Raw genomic sequence first — 18,645 nt, 5'->3', positions numbered from 1 at the left:
CATTTATTTAAGTACAGTGAAACACTCCATATTGTCCAAATAATTGGATACTTTCAGAGGTTTCCAGGCATAGGTGATTTTTTTTCTAAAACTCCTAAATTTCCCATTGGATTTGGATCATCCTCTCAAAGTCTGCTACGTCAGGAACTTCACAGAGTCCTGATTCGCAATTCCCATCCAAGCTGCAGAAACAATCACTGGAAAGTCCAGCCAAGTTATACATAAAATGTGAAGTATACAAATTATGCATTTGGGCATTCTAATCCTTAAATGATAACATGAGACAGATTGGAGATTTTGGCCAAGAACTTCTGTTTTGCTTTTGTCTCTTTTTTTTCTGGAAAAGGGAGGAGCAAGACCACAGATACTGAAGAATCAAATCAAACAAGGATTAAGAGAAGCACTTTCAGACAAATCCCCTCCTCAGACTCGCCACATAGTATAGAATTATGGTATAACTTTCTGTGCAACGTTAAATGTAAAAACAAATAGTTTTATCATCTTTCAAAATCAATAACTTAGTCACTCGTTAATCTTTTAATCCCAACAGCACCCACTACAGCCAGTTAGGAAGCAATTTCCTTAGCATTGAGACATGGCATTGATTGCCTAGATAGAAATGACTAGACTCTCTATCTCTTATCAATGAGTCAAATGACACAGATTATTTGGATGTTGTTTTGTCTGGATAGATTGTGGTGAATTGTGTTGAAATGAATGCCCAAGTTAATGATGTCATATAGACTAGCGACTAGTAATGCCCATCTCAACTGACTGATGTGCATACTTTCAGATTTATCCTTTCTCTGCAGAAATCAATTGCAGAAATTATTGAGAAGTTCATACAGTTTCCAGAAATGCACTTGCATCTGTTGATGCAAAAAATAATATCAGAGAAAATGCACAAATGAAAAATAATGGATTTGAGGAATGAGTGGAACTGATGTAACACAGATTTTTTTTCAGAAGGATTAATGGATCTTTCCATCAATTTCATTTTATTTACGTTGTTTAACTGGGACTCAAAGGCAAAGGGATAGAAAATTAGAAAAGAATGTAAAGAAATTATGCTGTGGCCCTGAAAGAAAAGTATTGAGAAATAACAGAGTCCATTATGCTCTCCACCATTTTGCAAAATAAATCTCAAACTTGGTTCTGAATTGCCATATTTCCCTCTCATTAGTTGCTTACTTTCTTTCTTTATCCTCTTACCTCATTACTTAAATAGATAAACATTGGAAATGACCTATATGAGAAGGATAATTCTGGCATCACTGTACCGGAATCAACTGCAGCTTCCAGCGCTGGGAAAACGGAAGATTGAGATAAAGGGATTAATGTCCCCAGCCTTGAATGAGCTGTGCAATGGGGAGATCAGAAAGATGAGATTCTTATCATTGAGAAACAGAACTGCCATTCTGCAATGCATTTTAGATTAGTGACGAGAAGCGGGCGTGCCTTCATTTCCATCTCTTTAGTAATCTCACCTCATTGATATGCAGTTTCCTATTCTCTCATGTGCCAGAAAGAAACTAGACAGTGACAATTCCAACATGAAAGTCAGACTGGGTCCCTGACAACTCCAGCTCAACACTCACTCCACCATTTTGGACAGTGGTCTCCTACATCTCAGGTCCCCTACATTTCATTGACAATGACCCACTCCACCATCCACCAAGATTGGCAGCGGTCCCCTTATCAGTGTAATACTGCTGGCAGCCCCCTTTGTGTGCGGGGACAAGTTCCCATCACATGAATCAAAACAATATGCACTTCTGGGCTCCCACTTGCTCTATTAATGCTCACCCACTTTGCACCTAATTGTATGCTCACCGCATCTGTGCCATTGCTTTGACTTGTCTTTCTTTGCCTTGTCTTGCCTCACCTTTTTGTGCTTTGCTGCGTCATTCAGAATGTAACGCCTCACAGTACTTCTGTCTTTCCTTCCCATTCAGCACAGACTCGAAACCAGACAACTTGTCATAGTTGTGAACCGTCATCTGTCAAGAGTGTGGTTATGCATGTCAATGTTGCACCCACACCATGTGTTAGCAGCTTACGTGGCAAATTCATTGCATATGCTTCAGCCAAAATGTAACAAAATCTAAGGGGAGCAGTTTCAGTCAAGTTGAGGGGCACTGCCATCAGTTAGGGGCTGTCACCACAGTCAGTCAATAGTATTACCTAATGTCAGCCTCAGTGCTTGGATACTGTCACTTGGGGGACTCAGAGTCACGGGTTACATATCACCACAGTCTAGGGAGTGGGCCACATTCAATCCTGCAGGTGCAATTCATCCAAACCAAGGATTTACGATAATAAATTCAGGGAGTTGCTCAGAGATCAATCTCATCATTCAGGACCATCTGACTGAGTCAGCCAGGGGCAGGGCCATGATCAGTCCCTGGTGTCAATTGATTAGGTCAAGGGGGGTTATCAATGCAAACTTAGGTGGTAAGGAAGCTGGGGAACTCAAGAGTGGGGTTTGGAGGCTGTTTTCTGGGATCTAGAGGGAAATATAATTGTGAAGGGGGACAACTTGATGCATAAAGGTGGCAGATGATAGTGCATTGGAGAACATAGGTTACTGTGTGGGGTAGGGAGATTGGTCATCGACGGGCACAACTTGCTTCAGAGTTGGGACAGGGTAGCACAATAGTTAGCATGGCTAAGCTGTTGGCCCAGAGCTCCGGAGTAATGGATCTAGCTTCAACAGGGTCATATGAACATACAACTAAGGAGCAAGACTATAGCACTCAGTCCTTCAAGCTTGCTCTGCCACTTAATAATGGCTAATCTGATTTTAACCTTAAATCTACATTCCTGTGTATCTCAGATAATCTTCGAACCCTTGGTAATCAAGAATCTATTTACCTCTGCCACAAAAATATTTTAAAAATCTTCATCCACTCTCTGTTGAGAAAAGGAATTCGAAAAACTCATGGACCTCTGAGAGAAAAAAATGATCATCGTTGCTGTGGCCGTGGGTCTACACGGTATAGAAAATGGACAAGGAACAGACGAATCAGCAAACACAGGAGAAGCAGAAAGGTTCAGTGACTGCCAATAGCCTCCACATGAAAGAGTCAGGGCTAAAGGCCCCTTCAGAAAAGGTACCAGAGAAGATACAGGACATCCAGAGTCTATTATTCCTCCATGCCAATTTCTCCAAATGAGTGGGTCATATTGTTTTCACGTGCTGGAACATCTGCGCAGAACTATGCTGGAACTGGATAAGGGACCTGAAGAGGTGGATGGTTAGCCTATCCCAGTGCACAGTGAAATGACAGTAGCACAAAACGTTTATGTAGAGTACCACTGGGGACCTGTGTGGAATCTTTCAATTCTTAACCCGCTAATGAAACATGGCTGTCATTGATGAAATTTGTGCCAGATCACCTCATTTCACCTCACTTCCTCAAAACTGGGCCAGTGCTGTAGCCTTCCTTTGTGCCTACAAAAGCTTTAATTTTTGTTTCCCATCCCATTGTATGCACTAGCAAGGGCAACTTCTGACTGGCAATGCTTGGCATGGTGCACAAATGGACTTGAAATACGATGCTGCTGATGCCGGGAATTGCAGAAGGTGCTGTATACTTCTGCTGATGGTGAGCACATGGTAGTATGAACACAGTGCTGTACAGGTGTGATGCACACATAATAAAGAGAGATCTAGAGAACTATATGAGACAATCAATAAACCTCACAGAGAGAAGCCGGCCAGGAAACGCCTGAAAATGATATTCAGCCAAGTTTTAGTAATATTCGGGCTAATAGGTTCCATTCTCATCACTTGCTGCAAGATGAGCCAATCCAACAATTTCAAATTTGATCAAAAATCTTTTGTTCAAAAATCTTTACAGAGAAACTAAGTGTAATCATGCGTATTATGGAAAAATATACTTAAATGACATGTTGATGTTGCAAAACTACTACTTGAATATGTCAGTGGAAAAATTAACAAAAATTGCAATAAATTCATATCACTCAAATGGTACAATTAATGATTATTGTTGCTAGGTTCCGTGAGTGGTGGACAGCGAAGAAGGATGTGGCAGGTTACAGCGGGATATAGATAAGTTGCAGAGCTGGGCAGAAAGGTGGCAAATGGAGTTCAATGTAGCTAAGTGTGAAGTCATTCACTTTGGTAGGAGTAACAAGAAGATTACTGGGCTAATGGTAGGCTACTTGGTAGTGTGGATGAGCAGAGGGATCTTGGTATCCATGTACACAGATCTCTGAAAGTTGCCACCCAGGTAAATAGTGCTGTGAATAAGGCATATGGCGTACTGGGCTTTATTGGTAGAGGAATTGAGTTCCGGAGTCCTGAGGTCATGTTGCAGTTATATAAGACTCTGGTGCGGCCTTATCTGGAGTATTGTGTGCAGTTTTGGTCGCCATACTATAAGAAGGATGTGGAGGCACTGGAACGGGTGCAGAGGAGGTTTACCAGGATGTTGCCTGGCATGGTAGGAAGATCGTATGAGGAAAGGCTGAGGCACTTGGGGCTGTTCTCATTGGAGAAAAGAAGGTTTAGGGAAGATTTGATAGAGGTGTACAAGATGATTAGGGTTTTAGATAGGGTTGACAGTGAGAACCTTTTTCCGCATATGGAGTCAGCTGTTACTAGGGGACTCAGCTTTAAATTAAGGGGGGGTTGGTATAGGACAGATGTTAGGGGTAGATTCTTTACTCAGCAGGTTGTGAGTTCATGGAATGCACTGCCAGCATCAATGGTGGACTCTCCCTCTTTATGGTCATTCAAGCGGGCATTGGATAAGCATATGGAGGTTATTGGGCTAGTGTAGGTTAGGAAGGCTTCGGTCGGCGCAACATCGAGGGCCAAAGGGCCTGTACTGCGCTGTATTTTTCTATGTTCTATGTTCTATGTAATAGGATTAAATGTCTCTTGCCATTATGTAACAGTATACTTTGTTTTGTACTTCATGTCCCTTTCAAATGGTAAAAAGAAAACTATGTTTTCTTCCTATTGGAAAGATGTTGTGAAACTTGAAAGGGTTCAGAAAAGATTTACAAGGATGTTGCCAGGATTGGAGGATTTGAGCTACATGGAGAGGCTGAGTAGGCTGGGGCTGTTTTCCCTGGAGCGTTGGAAGCTGAGGGGTGACCTTATAGAAGTTTAAAAAATCATGAGGGGAATGGATAGGATAAATAGATGAACTCTTTTCCCTGGGGTGGGGGAGTCCAGATCTAGAAGGCATAGGTTTAGGGTGAGAGGGGAAAGATGTAAAAGGGCCCTAAGGAGCAACTTTTTCACGTCGAGGGTGGTACGTGTATAGAATGAGCTGCCGAAGGAAGTGGTGGAGGCTAGAACAATTGCAACAATTAAAAGGCATCTGGATGGGTATATGCATAGGAAGGGTTTGGAGGGATATGGGCCAGCGGGACTAGATTGGGTTGGGATATCTGGTTGGCATGGATGAGTCGGACCGAAGGGTCTGTTTCCATGCTTGTATATCTCCTTGACTCTATGTTCTCAGTAATGTAGAACTCACAAATGATGGATGAAAGAAAAAAACTTACATTTTTTCAGAAATCCATTATATTTTTCAAGTGTTGCTTGTTGATCTGTAATTGTGTAACTTATGTAGTACATTGTAGTCATGCCCCCTCCAACCCACCAACATGCAATCCTCCAGAAGAGGAAAATTTCCCCTTTGCCAGTCTGGGGAAATCGTTGGGAAGTCGCTCCTGCTATCCCAAAAGCGATCAAACAAATTTCCATAGCCCCTGGTGTCTGTGAGACACTTCCTCGTTACCTGCCAAAAGGGACAAATAAAGAACATTATTGTGAAATCCTCAAAATAGAAACAGTACATCAGTATTCACTCAGGAACAGGACACTGTTGCTGATGTGAATATGGAATCACAAATAATTAGAATGGATGCCCTGGAAATATGCAGGGAAGAGGTTTTGGGAATATTGGAAAGGATGAATATAGATAAGTCTCCTGGGCCTGATGGCATTTACCCCAGGATCCTATGGGAAGCTAGGGAGGAGATAGCAGAGCCATTGGCCTGGATTTTTATGTCGTCGTTGTCAACAGGAATAGTACCAGAGGACTGGAGGATAGCGAATGTGGTCCCATTGTTCAAGAAAGGGAGTAGGGATAGCCCTAGCAACTATAGGCCAGTGAGTCTGACTTCAGTGGTGGGCAAAGTCTTAGAGAGAATGGTAAGGGATAAGATTTATGAACATCTGGGTAGGAATAACGTGATCAGGGATAGCCAGCATGGTTTTGTGAAGGGCAGGTCGTGCCTCACAAACCTTATTGAGTTCTTTGAGAAGGTGACCAAGGAAGTGGATGAGGGTAAAGCAGTAGATGTTGTGTATATGGATTTTAGTAAGGCGTTCGATAAGGTTCCCCATGGTAGGCTAATGCTAAAACTTCAGAGGTATGGCATTGAGGATACATTAGAGGTTTGGATTAGGAATTGGCTGGCTGGAAGGAGACAGAGGGTAGTAGTTGATGGATTATGTTCATCTTGGAGCGCAGTTACTAGCGGTGTACCACAAGGATCTGTTTTGGGACCATTGCTTTTTGTTATCTTTATAAATGATCTAGAGGAAGGACTTGAAAGCTGGGTAAGCAAGTTTGCGGATGACACAAAAGTCGGTGGAGTTGTGGATAGTGAGGAAGGAAGTGGTAGGTTACAGCGGGATATAGATAAGTTGCAGAGCTGGGCGGAAATGTGGCAAATGGAATTCAATGTAGCTAAGTGCGAAGTCGTTCACTTTGGTAGGAATAACAAGATGATGGATTACTGGGCTAATGGTAGGCTACTTGGTAGTGTGGATGAGCAGAGGGATCTTGGTGTCCATGTACACAGATCTCTGAAAGTTGCCACCCAGGTAAATAGTGCTGTGAGGAAGGCATATGGTGTACTGGGCTTTATTGGCAGAGGAATTGAGTTCCGGAGTCCTGAGGTCATGTTGCAGTTGTATAAGACTCTGGTGCGGCTTCATCTGGAGTATTGTGTGCAGTTTTGGTCGCCATACTATAGGAAGGATGTGGAAGCTTTAGAACGAGTGCAGAGGAGGTTTACCAGGATGTTGCCTGGAATGGTAGGAAAATCTTATGAGGAAAGGCTGAGGCACTTGGGGCTGTTCTCATTGGAGAAGAGAAGGTTTAGGGGAGATCTGATAGAAGTGTATAAGATGATTAGGGGTTTAGATAGGGTAGATACTAAGAACCTTTTACCGCTAATGGAGTCAGGTGTTACTAGGGGACATAGCTTTAAATTAAGGGGTGGTAGGTATAGGACAGATGTTAGGGGTAGATTCTTCACACAGCGGGTTGTGAGTTCATGGAATGCCCTGCCCGTATCAGTGGTGAACTCTCCTTCTTTATGGTCATTTAAGCGGGCATTGGATAGGCATTTGGAAGTTATTGGGCTAGTATAGGTTAGGTAGGATTCGGTCGGCGCAACATCGAGGGCCGAAGGGCCTGTACTGCGCTGTATCCTTCTATGTTCTATGTTCTATATTGCACACAGCCATATTAGCTGCACTGAGGAACCTGTTGGCTTCCGTTTCAATACCTGAAGTAAATCTGCACGTGCCATTACTGCAACTTGTTCAGTAGATCAAAGACTCATAGTGAAATAAAATATCTTTTAACATCCATACTAATTTCATGCTAGTATAGTTTTAACTGATCCTCACTCACCTATTTATCACAGATGTATAAATTGAATCCTATCTTTCAGTATTCTAAACCTCACATTTCAATCTCCTTGAAGTCTTGCTTAAAGAAAATGTCAGCTCTCTAAGCCTATTCTGGCAACTAAAGTCTATTAGATATCCTAAAACTATCTAGAAACCAAGATATCAGTCTAATAGGCCTCCTTCAAATCTTCTGCATGTTTTCTACTTCACCAACAGTGTAGGGACCAAAATTTGACACAATATTCTAAAAAGGCCTAACAAAGTGAGAGAATAATTATTTTTACTGTTCAGTATCAGTTCGTACTAAATAATCCCTAACATTTCATTCGCTTTTATAACACAATTTGGTACTGGTAATGTACATTCAATAATTTATGCATTTTATGACTCCAAATCAACAACATTCACCATCTAATCCAAATAAGGCATTGCCTTCACCCATGTGAATATCACTACGTTGAATGGCATCTGTCATGTGTGAGTTTATTTCTCAATCACATTTCGATGTTGTGATAATTTGGCATGATGAATACAAATATAAGTGTCATGACTCAGTGGGTAAGTGTGCTAGAAATCAAGTCTCGCTTTTCCCATTACAAGAGTTAAAGATTTTAAAACAAGTACACAAAATATTCGGATGCCTTCACAAGGGACACAAAGTAGCTTGTTAGCTCATAAAAGGCCTCAAACATAACAATTAAAAGTCGCAGCTTACACTACTATTGAAGGAAAGATGAACTGGGGGTTTTCATCAGATTTAAGATGAGCTTTTAATTGCAGAGAACAGAGAGGCAGTTCCTGTACTGTTGGAAATCAAAATACTTCACTTTGTATCTTGTCTCTTAAGCTGTTCAGTTAGCAGAGACCCAATCACATGGTTGTTTGTAGGCAAAAAGCTTTTGTCATTGATAATTGGTGAAAAGTCCATAGATCAATCAACTTCTTGTTGCCACCTAGGAAGCAGGGGTTGTGTATTTGTGTGCAGAACACCTCGGCTCAAGTTCATGTATGACCCAAATTGCAAATACTGCTTGTTCAAATAGCTATTTATGCAGTACTTCCAATAAGTGTCAGGTTACTTGCTTTCCCAATGTGCAAGAAACCTTTAAAACACTGGTTTTAAAACAAACCTTTCTCATTACTGTCCAAAATTTTAAAAGGCTGGAAAATAAAAAGATTCTGGATTAGTGGTGCTGGAAGAGCACAGCAGTTCAGGCAGCATCTGAGGAGCAGTAAAATCCATGTTTCGGGCAAAGGCCTTTCATCAGGAATAAAGGCAGAGAGCCTGAAGGGTGGAGGGATAAGCTAGAGGAGGGTGGGGGTGGGGAGAAAGTAGCATAGGGTATAATCGGTGAGTGGGGGAGGAGATGAAGGTGATGGGTCAGGGAGGAGGGTGGAGTGGATAGGTGGAAAAGAAGATAGGCAGATAGTACAAGTCATGGGGACAGTACTGAGCTGGAAGTTTGGAACTAGGGCGAGATGGGGGAAGGGGAAATGAGGAAACTATTGCTACTTTCTCCCCACCCTCCTCTCGTTTATCTCTCCACACTTCAGGCTCTCTGCCTTTATTCCTGATGAAAGGCTTTTGCCCAAAATGTTGATTTTATTGCTCCTCGGATGCTGCCTGAACTGCTGTGCTCTTCCAGCACCACTCATCCAGAATCTGGTTTCCAGCGTCTGCGGTCATTGTTTTTACCTGGAAAATAAAAAGGCATAGTCTTTATTCAGGGCATCAGCCAGTCAAGCTCTGCTAATGGGCAAGTATTGAACATCCTGGGGAGTTAAGGGTTAATAGTGAAACTTCTTTGTATCTCAGGTGATCAAGCTTACTGATATAAAATGATATAAGTTTTGCAGTGTTGTGTGAAAAAAAGGCATATCTTGTCTTCTATGTTTACAGTTCAGCCTTTAATATGTATCTACTTCTGAATGGAAACAAATGTGGCAGTAATGAAATCAGCCCTGGGTGACTAAAATGAAACATTGGTGGCTTGGGTAATAAACAGAGATAGGGATCTCTGTCAACTTTAACATAGAAAGATAAGATTATAAAACTTGTTCTTCAAACAGATGAAGAACAATTAAATTAGGAAGACTTACTTAATGGAGTGAAAAACGAGGGGTTCTTGTGACACAGTGGTAGTGTCCCTCTATCTGAATGAGGAGGCCTGGGTTCAGGTCCACCTTCCTCCAAGGGTGTGTTGTAGCATCTATAAACATTTATTATTTATAATAATAATTTATATTTATAATAATAAATGTGGGAATAGATATAACATGAAGTCTAAGAGGCTTAGAAATGATACAGCACAGAAGGGGGCCATTTGGCTCATCTTATCAATGCCAACCCAAAATTGTTTGTAACATTTATATGTTTTCACTTGTGGGATATGGGCATTGCTGGCTGACCTGCATTTATTGCACGTCCTCTAGGTCATGGGTTTGGAGAATGCTATCTAATGATCTCTAGTGGATTAGGGTTAAGGTTAACGCAAACGTAAGCGCATCTCATAAATAGTACACACTGCTGCTACTGAACATTACTGGTAGAGGGAATAGACTTTTGTGGATGTGGTGCCAATCAAGCTGTTTTGTCCTGGATGATGTCAAGTTTCTTGAGTGTTGTTGGAACTGCACCTATCCAAGAAAGTGGGGAGTGTTCTATGGGACATGGGACTTGGGCCTTATAGATTGTTGATACTCTTTGGGGAGTCAGGAAGTGAATTACTTGCTGCAGTATTCCTAGTCTCTGGTCTGATCTTATAACCACTGAATTAATATAGTGAGTCTAGTTCAGTTTCTGGTCAATGGTAATCTCCAGGATATTGATAGTAGGGGAGTCAGTGATGGTAACATCATTGAATGCCAAGGGATGGTCGTTGACTATCTCTTCCTAGAGATAGCCATTGTCTTGCATTTGTGTGGTCCGAATGTTATTTGCCACTTTTCAACCCACGTACAGATAGTGTCCAGATTTGTTCCATTTGAACATGGACTGCTTCAGTATCTGAGGAATTATAAATGGTGCTGAACATTGTGCAATTGTTGATGAACATCTCTACTTCGGACCTTATGATGTATGAAAGGTCATTGATGAAGCAGCTCAAGATGGTTGGGTCTAGAACACTAGCCTAAGGATGCTAATAGAGATATCCTGAAGTTGAGATGACTGGTTGCAACAAACCCCACAGACTCCCATGACTACCTGGACTGCACCTCCACCTACCCAGTATCCTGCAAGAACTCTATCCCGTTCTCCCAATTCCTCTGCCTCCGCCACATCTGCTCGGCCGAGGGGACATTCCACTTGTGAGCATCCCAGAGGTCTGCCTATTTTGAACAATGTGCTTTTCCTCCCTTCATCATCCAGACAGCCCTCCACCACACCACTTCCATTCACCGTTCCACTGTTCTAAACTCCCCCAATGCTATAAAGACAGAGTCCCCCTCTGCCTTGCACTAGGACCGTTCTCTTTGACAGTCCTTGGTTTGCGCCATTGTTCCCACTGACACCCCCCCCCCAAAAAAAAACCCTCCGGTACCTTTCCCAGCAACCAGAAAAGATGCAAATCCTGCCTGTACACCACCTCCCCTCCCCTCACCTCTATCCAGGGCCCCAAGCAATCCTTCCAGGTGAGACAGAGGTTCACCTGCCTCTCTTCCAACCTAGTTTGCTGCATCAGATGCTCCCGACATGATCTTCTCTACAAAGGGGAGATCGAATGTAAATTTAGGGAGCGGTTTCCCAAGCATCTCAGCCTGGCCCGCAAGGGACGACCAGACCTCTCAGTCACCAGCCATTTTAATTCTCCTTCCATTCGATTTCTGACATGACCCTCCTTGGCGTCCTCCATTGCTAAAATTAACCATGCCGCAAATTGGAGATACAGCACCTCATTTTCTGCCTGGGCAGCCGACAGTCCAGAGAACTCAACACTGAGTTCTCCAATTTCAAATAACCTCCCTCCCTGTCCCCTAGCTCCCTTCCCAGCCCCTCCCTATCCCTTCCACTGCTCCCTGCCACCAATCGGATTCATTCCTCCCATTGATCCAACAAGGTCGTACCTTCTGCCTGTATTCATCTATCCCCACTTCACCACCCTGCCCCGCCACCCCCTTTATCTGAAGCTCCTGCAACACCCAGCCCCAGTCCTGAAGAAGGGTTACTCCTGAAATGTCAACTTCTCCACCTCCTGATGCTGCCTGGCTTGCTGTGTTCCTCCTGCCTCCTGCCTGTCTATTTTAGATTCCAGCATCTGCAGTTTTTTTGTCTCGAAATTGGTAGAACGTAAACCCAGACATCACTGAGCAGGTTATTGCTGAATATGTGCTGTTAGACAGCACTGTTGATGACACCTTCCATCACTTTTCTGATGATCAAGAACAGAATAATGGGATGATAATTGGGCATGTTGGCTTTTTTTGTACTGGACATACTTAGGCTATTTGCGATATTGTTGGGTAGATGTTCAGTGTTGCAACTGTACTGAAACAAACTGGGTAGGAGTTTGGAAAGTTCTGGAGCATAAGTTTTCAGTACTGTTGCCGAAATGCTGTCGGGGCCCATAGTGTTTGCACTATCCAGTGCTTCTAACCGTTTCTTGAAATCATGTGGAATGAATTAAGTTGACTGATGATGCTTGGGAGCCCTGGAGGAGGCCAAAATGGATAATCCACTCAGCACATCTTGCTGAAGAAAGTTGTGAATGCTTCAGCCTTATCTTTTACAATGATGTGCTGAGCTCCCCCAGTAATGTAAATGTTTTCTGATTTTTTTTCTGATTTGTACATTTTCTTATCTGCAAATAAAGTAATGCAATGGTATACAATTGGTCACATCTCTGCTGTCATTTGATAGTTTGGAAAATGCCTCCACACCTCAGATTTTAAGGAAAGTATCTTGTTCCGCTATTATTATTAACACTGTCAACCAATAGTCACAACTAGATGTAGCAGGACTATAGAGCTTAGATCTGATCCATTGGTTGTGGAACCACTTAGCTCTGTTATCACTTGCTGCTTATGCTTTTTGGCATGCAAGCAGCTTCACCACATTAAAATGTCATTTTTATATAAGCCTGGTGCTGTTCCAGGCATGTCCTGCTTCATTCTCCATTTGACTAGGGCTCATCCCCTGGTTTAATGGTTAGGGTAGAGTGGGGGCTAGGCCATTCCATGAGATTATAGATTCTGGCTGGAGTATGATTTCTTTCCAATTGATGTCCTCATGGATGTCCAGTCTTGAGTCACTAAATGCGTTCAAAGTCTATCCCATCTAGCATTGTGACAGTGTAGGTCATCATCAACATGAAGCGGGGGCTTTGTCTCCACATGGACTTTGCATGGTCACTTGTATTGGTGCTGTCATGGACGGACGCATCTGCTTTAGGAAGATTGGTAAGGGTGTGGTCATGTGTTTTCTCTCTTGTTTGTCGCCCCATCCAAGTCTAGCAGCAATATCCTTTAGGATTCAGCCAACTCAATTAGGAGTGGTGCTGCAAAGCCACTCTTGCTGGTGGACATTGAAGCCCCTCACCAGAGTACATTCTGCTCCCTTTCCACCTCCAAGTGGTGCTTAACATGGAAGAGCACTGATCCATCAGCCAACTAAGGAGAGGTGGTAATCTATAAGTGCTTTTCTTGCCTATGTTTGACCTGATGCCACAAGACTTCATTTATTCTATCATATAAAAGTTTTCTGATTTTTTTATGATTTATACATTTTCTTACCTGCAAATAAAGTAATGCAATGGTATACAAGTGGTCATATCTCTTCTGTCTTCTGATATTTTGCAAAATGTCTTCACATCTCAGGTTTTGAAGAAAGTATCTTGTGCTGCTATTATCAAGTCAGACTGAATTAAATGGCAAAGTCATAAGGACCTGTTACATTCACTGAAATGTCTGAATAATAAAACAATAAAGAACATCATTTAGACGGTAAGAAATAGTCATCTTGATTGAACATCTATTTTCAATCATTTATTTAAGATGTCGAGAATAAAACAACAACAACCACTGTGCCTCTTAATCCATTACTTCCAGAATGCAGCTTTGCTTCAGTGTTCAATAAAAATTGAGAAAATATTTCAGCAAATCCCATTGGGACTTTGCTTTGTTCTATGCGTTCACAATTCAAAGCACTTCCAGGCAACTAAGCTCAATCAACACTCGTGGATACAGTTAAATCAGTATGTTTTGAAAACTGAAAAGACCAAGATCTTAAATCAATAAAATTAATCCTTTAAAACCACAGAATCTCGTAGTTACATTCTGTAGATTTTTGATGTCCAGGTAAGTGTCTGCAGCTGTGTAGGAAATTTTAATTAATAAATCAAAATGTTTGCTCTTAAGATTTAAATAGTTTCATCAGCTATCATTAAACAGAAATCGTTATAAAAAAAAACATGCCATTTGTTAGGGACTAGAACAAAGCCCCTTCAAATATATCAAGAAAATACCTTAGACCTTAACTTTTATCTTATTTAAAGGCAAATGTAAGGTGCTGTGTTCCAGATATAATTTGATTGGTTACACTGCTTGGCTTTAAGCAAAACACACATTATTCCTACTCTACAGTTAAAATGCAAACAAAAGCAAGAAGAATTGGTATAACTTTAACTCTATTGGAAAACTTAACTATTAAACAACAACTGTTCCAATCGCATAACATCCCATAAACACACCCTTTGTGAAGATAAAGTCAGTGAAACAGATTCCTGAAGAAGGGCTCATGCCCGAAACGTCGACTCTCCTGCTCCTTGGATGCTGCTTGACCTGCTGCGCTTTTCCAGCAACACATTTTCAGCTCTGATCTCCAGCATCTGCAGTCCTCACTTTCTCCTCAGTGAAACAGATTGTCTCACATGCGAGGCTGGCAGGAGAGAGAAGCCAAGCTTTTAACTGTAGCAGCGAGAAAGAGTCAGCTTCAAAACCCCAACAACTACTGAAAGCTAAACTAAAACTTTGGTTCTGTGGGAACCTGACTCCACCCATTCCTGCTGCTTTTATTGCTCCAACGTTAAAAATAAACTAGGGCCTCACGAGTTGTTACTTTATTTTCTTAGAAGAGACAGCTGACCACCTATGGTTCAAAACCTTTCTTCAAAAATATCAGGACAAAATACAGCTCTGAAAGCCATAATATCATCATACATTGAATAGATAACTGAACACACAAACCCATAGCTTGAGGCAGCATTTGTGAAGAGCTTCCAAAGATTCATCAGAATAATTCTAAATGCCACAGATACTGGCAGAAGAGCAACCAATGCTTATTTTCCACTTTATCAACATTTTTCAACAGCCTTCCTTTAGTATCATTTGAATCCCTCTGCCCTTGCTGAAATGGAGCACTTTATAGCAGTAGAACGATGTGTTTCACAGAACGATGATAAGCATGCACAAATATCACTTCCCCTTCCCTACCTGTTCGACTGGAGGAGTAGTAGATCGTATTTGAATTTGCAGCCTGATCTTTTCACCTGGTCATAGTCAATGAGTAAACATTTCATACACTGGTACAGAGTGATGATATGAAAATTCAATTCATTTATTGGCAGTAAGCGTATCGTGTATAATAAATTTAAGCAAACTCAATACAGTTCTGAAAAGAAAGGAAAAACATAATTGAAGTGTGAACAATTCAACATTGTCAATTGAAATGATTATGCAAAGATATGATCTTTGTTTCCAAATAAAAGTTTGCCTCGAAGCCTCTCCAATCAGGTGACTGAAAAGTTTAAGTCCCAGAACAGTTTCATTGATTACGCACAATCTCAGATCACTCTGAACATGATCTAGAACTGCCTGATCTTGAGCAAGCTAGCCTCCCTACCTTTTATCTTAGCCTGCTTGGCACACCCTCCTCATTCCTGAAGAAGGGCTTATGCCCGAAATGTCGATTCTCCTTCTCCTTTGATGCTCCCTGACCTACTGCGCTTTTCCAGCAACACATTTTTAAGCTGGAAACTCATATATTCAGTTAATAGCTGTCCAAGTTTGCAGATCTTTTGAACAATTCCCAAGGGCAATGTTATGATCCCCACAGGGTCATTGGACCCTCTCTATAATGCACCTCCCTATCTGTAACATCTTTGGGGTACCTTGCCTCAAGAAGCCCGAACATAGCCATTTTCTACTTGGAAAAGATATTTAACTTACATTCATTGCTCAACTTTTGTTTCAAATAGGAGATATTTAAGAAAAATTGTACCCAATGACTTTTCTTTCTCTTCAATCATATGGATCTATAGCACAAACATCCAACCAGAGTATGTCAGATTTTATTTTTAGTCTCCAAGTTCATTGACACTTTAATTAACAATGCTATCTTTGGGTTATAATTTTGCTCGTGAGTTGGTAGATTTGTTCTCAGACACTTTATATGCCTGGTAATGACATCATTGACCCTCCAATGAAGCTCTGGTGTTCTGTCCAGCTTGCTATTTATGTGTCTTGGTCTATTGTGGTGGGTGATATCACTTCTGGTTCTGTTTCTGAGAGGTTGGTAAATGGGGTCCAAATCGATGTGTTTGTTAATGGAGTTCCGGTTTGAAATCCAGGCCTCAAGAATTCCTGTACATGTCTTTGTTTAGCCTGTCCCAGGATGTATGTATTGTCCCAGTCGTACTGGTGTCCCTCTTTGTTGATGACATACAGACAAATTATGTATCCATTTACCAACCTCTCAGAAAAAGAACTGGAAGTGATATCACCCACCACAACAAGCCAAAACACATAAGTAGCAAGCAGGGCAGAGCACCAGCTCTTCATCAGGGGCTCACTGATGATGTTACCTAGCATGGTGACGAAACATCTGAGAACAAATCTACCAGCTCAGTGAGTAAACTTGCAACCTTATCCATAACCTGAGCTACAAACCTCCAAAATGACAATGTTATCTTTTTTTCTATATATAACATCGATATGGTACAATTTGTTGCTCATTTTATTTGCTCCTGAGTCTTATGCTTTTTCAGCTGCTTGTATCCTTGCGATAAAGTCTCATTGGGTTGAAACTATAACAATGATGTGAATATTCTTAAGATCACTGTTGTACAATTTCAATTAGTTTGCTTGTAGTTATAGGAATTAATGATGTGTACTTATCCACAGAGACAATATTTGCTGTTCTGCAATGGACTGTTCTGTTATGAATAGCAAATTGTGATTTCCTCTTTGTCTCCCTGCCTGACCACCCTCACTCACCAATCCATCAGAGTGACAGATATTAGCAATGGAAAATGGAGTAGTTCCCTGTTTTGGGTAGTTTCCTCTATATTTGAGGCAATTTTAATAGAGTGCCTCCCTGTTGCTCTCATGTGATGCTTACCATATCATACATTCTGTGGTCTCATTGACTGAAGTTGCTGTCTTTTAAAATTGATGAATGCAGCTGATTACTCAGATCCTTAGTCAAACACACCAGTATATTTTTAAAAAAAGACTTAAAGAACAGATAAATCCACTGGTGGTGATTAGGCAATGTCAGGCTTGGACCATTTTGGATCTGTTTGGTAAATTGAATGAGTGTCCAAGCTTCTGCATTAGCCTCTAAAGGCTCTAAAACCTTTATCGATGAAAAGTGGGGAATACCTACCATTGAGAGCTATAAGGAGGTCTCAACATGGCAACATGCAGATTCAGACTTGACTGCCAGAGTCAAAAGAAATCACAGAAATTTAATACAGAAATCTGCTAAAGGCTTAAATGACTATGTAAGATTAAATAAATCTAACCTATTTTAAATGTTATCAGTTAATAGCCTTAACTCCCTTCCATTGCTGTAAATGTTCTTTCCTTTTTGGAATTTGTCCCTTTATGTTTATGGACAGGTCATATTACAAAGAAAAGGGGCCTTGCCAAGTAGCTAGATTATCCTAATGAGCAGGAAAAGCAGTTTTGAAGGTTTTCAATGTCCACGGTCACAGGTTCACACCAAGGAAAGGAGGAATAGATTTATTATTGTTGCAAAAAAAAACATATTTTTCCCCTGAGAACTGAACTTCTTTTGTGTGTAGTTTTACTGGAATTAAAATTTCTCCTCCTTTGTACTTTACTATATTCCAAAGCAATGTCTCTGGTAAAATAAGCAAATGGAGAATATAGATGATTGAAGTAATTCCTTGTGTACCTTATATTTTGTGAAACTAAATTGAAGTATTTCCACCATGATGTTAACCTAGTTTTTCTCTTTCTGATTATTTACAGTACCTCCAGGCTCATCTTTGTTCATTGTTATGTTCTTTTACACCATTACTTCTGCTGTTATTGAAGCACCTTGATCTTACCCTTCAACCGCCTTTAATTTTGTTCTTTCTTTCACACCCCTCCTCTATTTTACTGCTGTCTGTCAATGCCTATGTACAAGCTCAAAATTTCTTAACATTTGCAATATCTCTCGCAATTAATGAAAGGTCATTGACCTGAAATGTAACTTATTTCTCTCTCCCCAGATACTGCCTGACCTGCTGAGTATTTTCAGTGTTTTCTGTTTATACTTCAGATTTTAAAAAGTTATAACAATTTGTCTTTATTTTTTTCATTCTGATTGGCCTTCAATGCATTTTATGTCCCAGTATTCTGCTGTTTGATGACCTCATGTATTGTTCACAGAAAGCAGGTGAGCAGAAGTGTTTGTTCCTTAATTGTGAATTATTTTGCTGCAAATCACAGAATTGTTACTGCACGGAAGGTGGCCATTTAGCCCATCGTGCCTGCACCAGCTGTTCAAAACAGCGTCATTACATATTGCCGATCTTCAGGTTTTCCTTATACCCTTACAGGCTATTTCTGTCCAAATAATCATCCAATACCCTCTTGAATACCTGGATTGAACTTGCCTCCTATTTCTAGGCTGTGAATTCCTGACTATTCCTTGCTTCATTTGCAAATCACTTTCAATCTGTACTCTCTCGTTCAGGTTCCTTTTATGAGTAGGTAAAGATTTTCCC

Source organism: Hemiscyllium ocellatum, chromosome 13 (genome assembly GCF_020745735.1).
Source record: "Hemiscyllium ocellatum isolate sHemOce1 chromosome 13, sHemOce1.pat.X.cur, whole genome shotgun sequence".
In the NCBI taxonomy this organism is placed as follows: Eukaryota; Metazoa; Chordata; class Chondrichthyes; order Orectolobiformes; family Hemiscylliidae; genus Hemiscyllium; species Hemiscyllium ocellatum.
The sequence above is the reverse complement of the archived record's forward strand: the minus strand, read 5'-3'. Positions refer to the sequence as shown.